This window comes from Sminthopsis crassicaudata, chromosome 2, assembly GCF_048593235.1.
Source record: "Sminthopsis crassicaudata isolate SCR6 chromosome 2, ASM4859323v1, whole genome shotgun sequence".
NCBI classification, from domain to species: domain Eukaryota; kingdom Metazoa; phylum Chordata; class Mammalia; order Dasyuromorphia; family Dasyuridae; genus Sminthopsis; species Sminthopsis crassicaudata.
Window position 1 is genome coordinate 596,130,863 of NC_133618.1, and position 12,174 is coordinate 596,143,036.

Genomic DNA, 12,174 nt, shown 5'->3' on the forward strand with positions numbered 1-12,174 from the left:
AGAATTTTTCTCTAGGGAGGCAGTTGAGGCAGGAGGCCAGTCTGAAAAACTTGGGGATTGTCAAGAAAAAAAAATAGTTATAAAAGCAACTAGCAGAAATGCTATGATTAGGGAGAAAAGTAGGAAACCATATCAGGAAAAAAGATATCTTTTAGCATTGGAGGTATGAGTCATATTGGCTTCCGTAAGTATGTACTTTCCTAGTATCATATTCAATACATGTGCCCACTCTTCCCATTGATGTTGTATATATTTGAGATTTTTTTGTTTTCTTTTTTTGTTTTTTTGCTGAGGCTATTGGGATTAAGTGTGTATTGTATAATGAGAAAGAACACTTCATGTTTATAAGAAGAATATTTTTCTACCTATTGTTCTACACATTGAAAGCCTTTGCTCTGAGATAATTGTGTATTTTTATAAATTTAAAGGTAGAGGGTAAGAAGTTGTAGGTTTACAAGTATGGATCGACTGAATATCTTGAACTTGGGGTAATAATTTCCCAGGGGATACAACCCTGAGAGTAAGGGCTGGGTAGGGTAGTACAGTTCCATTAGGATGACCATTTGGACATCATCAATGTGAAGAGTGGACAGAGAGTTTAGAAAAACTAGGTTAGGGTGCAGTTTTAATAAGGGAAAACACTTTGGTAACCTAATCAAGATTTGCATCAAAACCACGTTGGAAGGGCAGTAAGATGGCACAGTGGATAGCACACTGGTCCTGGAGTCAGGGGAATCCAAGTTCAAATCCTTTTAACTCTTGCTAGCTGTGTGACCCAGAGCAAATCCCCAACTGCCTCATTCTCCCCTCAAAAAAAGGGAAGTGCTGTTCCAAAGTTGTCATTTATCATGAAATTTGACAAACCAACTCAATATTTGGCAAACATTGGTAGAAAGAAATATGCCATCTGAAGAAGCAGCCTGACTTAATAAAATGCCAAGGGCTACAAGCTCATTTACTGCAGGACAGCTCGCAGACTTGTGTTATGCTGGAACCTCTCTGGAATGTCCTGCTATTTCTCCAGGGACAAGATACCCAGCTGACACTCAGAGACAGTATCCAGCTGCAGCCCCTTTCTTCAGCGGTGTTCAGACCCTGTGTGCTCCTGGAGCAGAATGCTGGAGGGATGGACAGAAGATATTCTCTGAAGCTAGAAAATAAGGGAGAAGTGTGTTCTGAGAAGTCACCATAGTGGTTCTCTCTGATTTAGTCCTTCTTTGGAATAGGAGAAGGTTCTAATTAGGAATTTTTGCTGCTGAGATGAGAAGACTGGGTGAGATAATGCTCCTGGAAAGGGGAGAAGGACACTGAGACCCCGAGACTCTAAAGCAGAGTGGAGAATGGCTTCACCTCAAGCCATCCATTAGCTTCTAATTTTAATAAATTATTTTTTCTAACTAGTTGTTAAGCTCTATGGCTTTTACTTTGTTGAAGGACTACAAGTACTCTGAAAGCCTTCTAAAAATAACAGCCTGGAACAAAATCTTTTTCGTTCCATCTCTCCTTCTCCAGACCAAATTATCCTATCTAATAGGGAGCATTTATATTGTGTCTACTATGTGCCAAATGCTTTGCTGGGAGATAGGTGTTATTAATGTCCCCACTTTACAGTTAAAGAAACTGAGGCACACTAGAAATCGCCAATGAAATAAACCCTGGGATAGAAAAGCTATATCTCACCAGCCCTGAAGTTAGGACCTGAATTCAAATTTGACCTCAGACACTTAATACTTCCTATCTGTGTAACTCTGGGCAAGTCATTTGATCCCAATTGCCTCAGCAAAAAACAAAACAAAACAAAACAAAAAACAAAAACAAAAAACCTATATCTTTGGGGTGGATTCTGAAAGGTACAAGTCACTTTGACCTTGATAGGTTATAGCCTATTGATGATGATAATCATAATATATATATATGATTTTATTACATATAATTCTTTATATATAATATATAAGTGATAATCTTAGTTATATCATTCATAACATACAATATGTTTTATAATATTGATGATGTGATATATTAATATACCATGTAACAATATATAGCTTATAGTTATAATATTTATGTGTTATAATACATATATGATAATAATTAATAGTGATTTAATATTTACAAAACACAACTCACAATAACCCCATTAGTTAAATAACGCAAGAATTATCTCCATTTTTTAGAATAAATCAAGGCTTTGAAAGATTACATGATTTGCCTATGGTTGCTTACCAAAATGTCTAAGAAAGGAATTGAATCCAGCTCTCCTAACTAGAGATACAGCATTATTTTTACTGTTTCACTGCCTGTGTTAGAGCTGAAGGGAGCCTTAAAGAACATTTACTCACTATCCCTCAACCCTTTTTATAGATAAGAAAATAAAGGTCAATTGTAGTGAAATGAATGAGTTAGGGCTAAATGGAGTTAGATCTCATCTCTTCATTTCCAGTCCAGGGCTCTTCGCATTATTCCAAGCTACATTTCAAATAGGTTTTACTAAGTCTGTCCACCAGTAATTCAGGTGGAAACCCCTCCCCCAAGTAGGCAAGTTGAGAAAGATGGGGAGGGGAAGGGATTTGAGGGGAAGGGTTCTTTTTCCTGCAGTTTCCTCTTTTTCTGAACTGTTGAAAGGACTTTGTAGCTCATTATGTCAAGAGGTCCCCAATGGAACAAGCAGGCAGAAAAATGGAATGGAAGTTCAGGCTCTTCACATTGTGTTCTTCCCCCACTTTAACTTTGTTTGTTTGGTACAATATAGTGAAGGACAAAAGAAATTAAAACCACAAGAAGAGAACAAAATATATATAGGCCCTGTCATTCTATCTGCTATGAAAGTTTCTAAATTAAATTTTATTTTTACTTTAACAAAAATCTGCTTTCTCTCTCTCACCCATCTCCACTGAGAATGAAAGAAAAACAGAGCCTCTCTTACGAATGTGTCTAGTCAATCTGCCATTAAAGCAGAAGATGCTTTTAATGATGATCTTACAGACAATAAGCTTACGTCCCAATACTTTTGTTCAATTATTTACAAAAGGTCGGTATTTATTAATGGAATAATAGCAGGCTAGCAACCTTTCCCAGGACTATTTCTATCAGAACTCCAAGTAACCAAGATAAAATGAAAGAGAAAAAAATTAGGATAGTTACTCTACCCAAAAGATTAGATTAAGCTACAATCATTTTGTTGTTATTCAATAATATCCAATTCATTGTGACTCCACTGAGATTTTCTTGGCAAAGATATTAAAGTAATTTGCCTTTTCCTTCTTCAATTCATTTTAAGATGAGGAGGCAATCAATGTTAAGTGGCTTGCCCAGTAAGTACCTGAGGTCAAATTTGAACTCAGACCTGGCACTTTGTGCTACTGCCTAACAACAATATTAGTTCATTTTTATATGTTAGGAGCAGCTAAGTAGTGCAATGGATAGAACATCAGACCTGAATTCAAATCTGGTCTCAGACACTTAACACTTTCTAGCTGTGTGACCCTGGGCAAGTCACTTAACCCCAACCTCAGGGGAAAAAAAACTGGAAAAAGAACATTTTTATACGTTGTTACTTTAAGGTTTGCAAAGTGCTTTTAAGAATATTTTATAAAAGAGCTGGGCTTGGAGTTCAAATCCTCTATCATGTACTTATTAGTTATGTGGTCCTTAATTTCTTACCCTCAGTTTTTTTATATGTAAAATGTAGAGAATAACAGCACCTCCCTTACAGGGTTCTTGTGAGGGTTAAATAAAATGTATATATGTAAAGCACTTTGCAAACCCTGGAATGTTATCTAGTAAATATTACATTATTAGGCATCCAGGTGGCACTGTGGAAAGAGTGCTAGATTCATAGTCAGAAAGACCTGACTTCAAATGTGACCTCAGATACTCCCCAGCTGTGTGATTTGGGGCAAGCCACTTAATTTTTGTGTGCCTCAGTTTCTTCAGCTGTAAAGCAGGGACATTGATACAGCTATCTCCCAGCAAAGCATTTGGCACACAGTAGACACAATAGAAATGCTTTTATAAATACTAGCTATTGGAAAGGATAATTTGGTCTGGAGGAGAGATGGAACAATGAAGTGTTTCAGACTTCCTCACCTAGCACTTGAAAATAAGAATAAACAATTCTGGACACTAGTTCCGCTTCTTTTACCAGTTAGCTGTGTGATGAAGCTTTCCCACATAAATAGTATGTAAGTATTGTTGTGTTGCTTGAAGAGACAAAATAGAGATCTCTACTCTCCTTCTCCAAGAGAAACTTTAGCTCCTGCCAGGAGAGGAAGCAGAACATTAAGTGCCAGAAGTTTGGTCTCTCTGCTCTCCTCAGAGAAATGGGCTATCAGACTAGAATTATATCTATTTGTTTGCTTAATATTATTTGCCATTTTCAGGTTCAAGCCAGACTTCTTATTGCTATGCATTAATGAGGGAGGGAGGATGCAAACTTTAAATCCAACACTTCACTCCTTTCACATACACACACCCTGAGCATACAATGCAAATTAGCAAAAAAATTCATTTATTCAGGTTGATAGCAAGACAGAAATCTGAGAAACTTTGCAGACAAGACAGAGTAAAGGACTCCCTCACTGGAAATCAGGTAACTCAGCTCAGCAAAGAAAGAGAATCCTAGATCTCAGGAGAAATTTCCTGAAGTCTCTCCCAGTGTAGCAAGCTGGGGAGGGGGATTGTGATAGAGATTGCCAGCTCTCCTCAAATCAGCTTCATCTCAGAGCCTTTTCAGAGTAGAAAGGAGCTTCAGCAACCCGAAGTGGGATTGGCAAAATCCATTTTCTCTCTCAAAGCTGGAAGCCAGAGACGCTTGAAACAACTACAGAGTTCAAAAAGAACCAAGAGATATGAAAAGACTCTCTCCTCTCTGGCTCTTGTCAACTATACCCTGTCTCTCATGCAGGTTTAGGGAAATGATCTCCTTAATGAGGAGAGAGTCCCATTCCAGTGGGTTTGGGGACTCAAGTTACAATTGGGTGATATTCTTGTTTGTTTCCCCATCTATAAAAATTGGAGGAGTTGGAGAAGCTGAACTACATGGTCTTTGCCATCATCCTTTCCAGTTTCAATATTGCACATATCTATGAATTCTTATTGGGAAAATTCTCATCCAAGAGAATTGCACTAATTTTTGGAATAGCACTAAGTTCTTGGTTTAATTATAAGTGGCTTGTCAGAGAATAGCTGAGAAGGAATGATTAAAAGAATCATCTGACCTTTCCTACTCTGAATTCTACCCTTTACCTGGCAGGAGGAGATTTGGGGCATCCCATTCTATTGTCATTTGCCACAGGTTGAAATGGATGTCTTGGAAATGTGATGTTACCAAGGGACACAGACAAATGGAAAATGTCAGCCCTTTTCCACTCACTGAGCCTCAAGTCAGACTATTTACCATTGCAATTGATTTTAAAGGTCACCAAAGCCCTGCTTATCAGGTAGCACAACAGATCTCTCCCACAGATGGAAATTGGAGGAACCATAAGTGGCTAATAGGGCAAAGAAGGAGACTGAGAGAGGCTCACAAATGAGATACTTAATGATGACTTTGCACCATTGAGCAAGAATTTGGCAGACTTGAAATATCCACTTTGCCTATAATAATTGGGGTGCCCCCACCCCGTTTTATTCAGTCCCTGCTCAGATGAGGAAACTGAGGATCAAAGATATGAAGTGTCCAAAACCAGCAAGTTTTTGGCAGTGCTGAGATAGAAATCAGGTTTTCTAACTCCCAGGTTAGTGTTCTTTCCATATCACACTGTGAGGTAGGGCAATACGCTAAGTTCTCCAAGACTGGAGTCACAGGAAAGCTCTGATACTCACTGTCTGTGTAACCTAACTCAGTTTCTCTGGATTTCGGTTTCTCATTCAAAAAGGAGGAGGACTGGACTAAATGGTCCCTAAGGTGAGTCCAACTACAACTGAGAATTTATAAAGGTAATTTTGTATTTGAGTCCTTTATTTTCCATTGAAAGCACAGTGTTGGATGAGGCTCTGGAAGTAATCTAAATTTCTTCTAAAAGAAAGAATCCATCCCATCCTTGACCCCATGATTGTAGGGACTTTGCTAACTCAATGCAAAAGGAAGTAATCTAAAGGGTGCATCTGGAGTACAGTAGACAGAGCACGTTGCTAGTGAGGAGGCTCTCTTGGAATCCTTGCTATAAGATATTTCCCAAAAAGCTATTTTATCTTTCTTGTCTCCATTTAAATAAACAGGTTTATTTTTTAATTTTAATTTTTATATAATATTTAAAATAGGTCAGACTAAGATGGACTTTAAGGTTACTTTTGATTTAAAATGTGGGATTCTATGAATTTCAGTTCCAGTAATGTCATCTGGTCTCTTCGTAGACAGTTATACCTCCGCCAGAGGAAATGTATTCCCATCTCTTACAGCAATCATGAGCTTAGTTTGAATCCTCACCTGGACTCTTTTCTCATTAGTCTCTCTGCTCCTGGCTTCCCTTTCCTAATTAATATTATATGACATACCTGGCAAATTTATATTCCTCAATGACACTGTCACTATCCTGCTCAAGAAGTTTCTCATTGGGAAGGCTATACAGTACAGTGGATAGATCACTGGCATTGGAAGCAGGAGGACCTGAGTTCAAATCCAACTTCAGACACTTTATATTCACTAGCTTGTGTGAGTCTGGAGAATTCACTTAATCCCAATTGTCTTGCCAAAAAAATAAAGTCACTCGTGTCTTTGAGACATAAACCCTTCTGTTGTTTGAATCCATGATCTAGCTTAGGGTTATTACATATTGTTCCCCTTCGTGCACTTTATGGTACAACTAAGTGGCCTTCCAGCTGATTATCATTCAAAACATCCTGCCTCTCATCTCCATGCCTTGCACAAGCTGTCCCCATGCCTCAAATGGAGCTCTTAACAAAAAACAAAAAACAACCTCTGGTTTTGAGAGTAGTATCTGGTAGTGTACTAAGCACTAAGGGCCAACTCTCCCCCTGCCCTGAAAATGGCTACTTTGGGCTCAAGATCCTTTATGTAGCCCAGAGCTCCCCCCTCAATGTATTTACTTTTAATAATCATCCAGAAAACACAATTGGTTCAAATCATAGGCATAGTAATAGAATAGCATTGTGAGAAAAATAACAACAAAACATAACCTGGGGTAAACTCTTCCATAAAAATATATCACTGAAAGAGTGAATAGCTGTAAGGAACATGTGTGGAGGAGTTCATATGTAAGGAATACATTGCCAGAACATCCATGTAAAAGAGTTACTTGTACATCCAATAGAACCACTGATGTCTTTTAATGACATTGTATTAATCCCACAATTTCTGCTCCCTTTTGGTCAAGTAGCTGCTATTATTCACTGTTCAACTGACTGCTTCTCATCTGAATACTGTTCTGCTAAATAAGAAATTAAGAAGTTTCTCTTTCTCTCCAGTTTCTGGCTTAACTGAATTTTTTGCTTCTTTCCTCAAAGGAAAATTAGTTCTTTTTAGCTTAAAGCATATAGGTTTTTTCTTGCTAGCACTCTTTAAAAAGGCATAAACCTATATAGGTTTTTTCTTGCTAGCACTCTTTAAAAAGGCATAAACCTTTCCTTCGATCAGTTTCCTTTTGGGTTTTTTTTTTTTAGCTTTTATTCCTTTCATTGTTGTCTTATGATCAGAGTACTAATTAAACATCTTAAGCTCAAAAAAGACAATGCTCTTTAGAACAAATAGCAAGGTCTTTCCCTTCTCTTCTTCAGCTCATGTCTACAGACAATATTTACTTTGTACTTTTTCTCCTAATCTAGAGCTTTGAATCTTGCCGTCAGAGATGGTACTGTAGGTTTATGCTTAACACTTCACATTCCTCCTCATTTTAATCTCTGGAGTTTTAATTACAAAACAGACAATGGTTATTTGCCCAGAACCACGAAACCTTTTAGGTTCCAACCTTTAAGTTTCTTCAGTAAATGGGTTAGATAGAGAAAAACATAAAGACAAAGATAAACCCAATGGAGCAAGAGTCTGTCTTTTTTACCTGCTTAATAGTATTCCTGGAACTTTCATATATAGTTACAATCAATCAAAACCCAAGAGAATCTGAAGCACACCATTACGTCAGAATTCCCAATTTCTTTCAAAATTCATCCCAAGGACCACCTCATTTACATGACCTAGCTACTGCTTGCCCTATTTGTTAGTGACCCCACACTTTATTTCTTTGCATTGGTTTTATATATGGTTTGCATTCATATTAAAAGGCTATTTTCCTCAAAAGAATGTAAGATCCTATTTCATTATTGTCTCTATATCCTGAGTGCCTAGTACAGTGCCTGAAACATAGTAGATACCAAACAAATATTTGTTGAATGGATGAATGAATAACTGAACCCCAAGAACATATCAGACTTACAGCATGCCCAATCTTGATTTGCCCTGCCAGAAAAGTTCCCTAGGAAATAAACCATTGCTAGGTAGAACCAAGCTCTTTAGTGACCTATTTACCAGAAAGAGGGAGGACATAATGATTTCTGATCACACCATTTTAACTAGAAGAAAAAAAAGATTGGGGATTTTAAACTAGCCTTAACTATATGGACTTAAATTGGTCCATTGAGCTCTTTAAGTCTTACTTTATTGATCTATTAAATGAGGTTAGATGATTTCCAAGATTTCTTCTTATTGCAATATGCTTATTCCAAAGGAATAGAGAATACTCCCAGAAAGATAGCTTGTATTAGATTTCCAACTAAGAAAGCCTCCAATTTCACAGGAAAAGAATCTCCTCTCAGGGCCAGGGACCAAAGGCCCAGCAGAAGTTGGGAAACCTTCCGAGGACTGACCCACCAGGCCTGACAAAAGAGCCTCAGAAAAGCATTAACAGCTTTCCCTATGGTGGCAAACTCTACTTCACAGCTCTGTCCACACCTCTCTTGCCAGAAAGAGAACAATTTGGGCAGCTCCCAGCCCTGGTTTAATCACATGTGGGGGGCTGCATCCTTTTGTGAAGTGGGTGTAGAACATGTATTTTTTTTCCTCCATCTGGCAGAAAGAAAAAGTATCCATAATCAGTATTCAGTTGGTGTTTGTTAAATGTTTTTAAAGCCTTGTCCTTTGAAGAAATACTAATCGTCCTTAAAATGGCTTTATAAATATCAGGTTTGGATCTAATCATAGAGTTCATCTAGTTCATCCCCTTCATTTCACAAATTAGGAAACAGAGTCCAGAGAGAAACCCAAGGAAAAATGGGATTCATAATAATTTTTTTCCCACCATGCCAAATAACTCAGATGCATTTTAAGGCTTATTTTTGTTCCACCAACCCTGAAAGGTGGTAGATCATGCAAGTACGAATATTCCTATTTTATAGATTATTTAACCCAGACTTGGAAAGATTAAATAACTTGTCAGTGAATGTTAGGACTTGGATTTGAATCCAAGTTCCAGTTCTTTCTTTTTTATGCACTGAGGCCTTTCAGGCAGATGTTGGAAGCCAGTATAAGAAATAATACCTACATTGAGTCAATCTTATTTTGAGAACTCTTGCCCTATTTTATCTCCTTTTATTTTATTTAATTTTTAAAGAAACAGACCTTGTTAAGTGCCCCCCTACACCACTCTCCCCCAGATTTTCACCATCATAAACCCAAATGCTGCTAAAAATATGACCAATTAGGGAAGATCCTGCCAGGCTTAATCACTTTCTCTATAATAATGAACAGAACCATGGATGGTTGCCAGAGTAACCATTAGAAATCATTTCTTCAGGCGTAATCAAGAGCCCTACTTATACCCATTAATCTATGTTAATAAAAGACTAGCCTACACACAGGATCTGATGGGACTTCTCAAAAGGATACCTAGACTTGTCTGCTCACAATGTAGTTGTAAGCAGGATATAATATCAAAACATCTTCTCTGCCTGGATTTTTTAAAACATTTTTATTATAGCTTTTTATATACAAAACATATGCATGGGTAATTTTTCAACATTGAGCCTTGCAAAACCTTTTGTTCCAAATTTTCCTCTCCTTCCCTCTTTTCCCTTTCTCTAGATGGCAAGTCGTCCCATACAGGTTAAATATGTTAAAGTATATGTCAAATACAATATATTTATACAGTTATCTTGTTGCCCAAGAAAGATTGGGTTTAGAAAGAAGGTAAAAATAACCTGAGAATAAAAAACAAAAATGCAAGCAAACAATGACAGAAAGAGTGGAAATGTTACATTGTAGTCATACTTATTTCCCAGTGTTCTTTCTCTGCATGTAGCTGGTTCTGTTCATTACAGATCAATTGGAACTGATTTGGATCCTCTCACTGTTGAAGATGGCCACATCCATCAGAATTAATCATCATGTAGTATTGTTATTGTGTATAATGATCTCCTGGTTCTGCTCATTTCATTTAACATCATTCATGTAAGTCTCTCCAGTCCTCTCTGTATTCCTCCTGCTGGTCATTTCTTACAGAACAGTAATATTCCATAACCTTCATATACCATATCTTATTCAGCCATTCTCCAATTGGTGGGCATCCCTGCCTGGATCTTGAAAGTAAAGTCCAGAGAACAGCCAGACATCTGCCCTTCATATGTTAAGAGAGATGTAAGAAATAGCTCAGTAGAAATGCAGAGAGCAGAGGAATCATAAAACCCACCAATGGGCTGGATGGGAATGAACTGCAAATCATGAGTGTGTCTTTGAAAGATCTGGGGACAATTTAACTGTTAGTTAAAACTGAGTCACCAATAAAAGTATTCAGAAGGTTCTGTTAAAACTGAACTAGAAGTCAAAGGCTGTACACCTCAACAGAAAGTTTATGATTGAAAAGAAAGAGGAAGCTCTTATCAAAGAGCTAAGCTGTGAGGCTTAATAGTTTCCCAGCTGAGTGGGACAGGAATGTAAATGCTCACCCTAAAAATGTACAATCAGCTGGCTCCAACTGATTGTACATTTTTAGAGTGAGCATTTACATCTCAGAAAAAGGCAAACAGAAAATTGGGAATTGATTTATTGTTTTGTTAATTATCCAGATCTAAGAAAGGGATGGAGAAAATATTAATAATATGAATTAAACCTAGAAGTGTGCCCAGGTTCAGGGTTTATTTGTTGTTAGTTTTCTATTGCTGTGGTGGTTTTTTTTTAGAATTTATTGTTAAAATTTATCACTATATAATGGTAGAAGTCAATTAAATTAATTTAAACAATTCTGTAACCTCTCTCCCTTAAAAATATACAAGGCCAAAAGGCTCTTTTTTGGCATAAATTTAGTCATAATTCCTCTACTCAAAACTTTTAATGATTTCCCATTGCCTATCAAGTGGCCTTGTGTTGTACTATAGCTATTTAAGGTATGTATTACAACACCCACTAGATTATAAACACCCAGAAAGTAGGGGCTATTAGAAATCTTTGTATAACTCAAAGGTTTAGCATAGTGTCCTTCGCTAAATATGCATTTATCAAATGTTTTGTTCAGTTATATTGTTAAAAAAAAAAAAAAAAGCTGGCCATTGTGCCGTAAAATTGCTTTTTGTGTAAAGCTCCCCTGTGGAAGAAGATTGGATCAAATGATTGAATTTCAAAGCTACAAGAAACCTGAGAGATCATATAATTAAATTCCTCATTTTGTTGTTGTTATTGTAGTTGGGGTTGGGGTTATTGTTTAATTATGTCCAACTCTTCCTGATTCCACTTGAGGTTTTCTTGGCAAAGATAATGGAGAGGTTTGATAGTTCATTTTACAGATGAGGAAATAGTGATCCAGGGATTTTAAGTGATTTTAAGTTTAAAATTTCATAGCAATTAGAATTGTAAGACATCTGAGAAATCATCTCATCCAATCTCTTATTTTACAAATTAAGAAATTAAAGGCTGGAGAGCTAACCCAAAGTCATGCTGGTAACAAGTAACCACCCTAAGAGTCAACCCCAAGTATTCCATTTCAAAATCCAGGATTCTTCCCACCTTGCCATGTTGCCTGTTGCTCAAAGTCACACAACTAATTAGGGATGGAGACAAACTTGGATGGAGAAACTGCTTAGGGAGTCTAAAGAGACTGTTAGTCCAAACAGATCTGATTTCTTCCCATCCAAAGGATCAATTTTCAATCACACAAGTCAAAAAGATAGAGCGCCCTGACACTGACCCATCAGGAATATTATGAATCAAAGTAGAAAGAACATTTAATTGGGAGT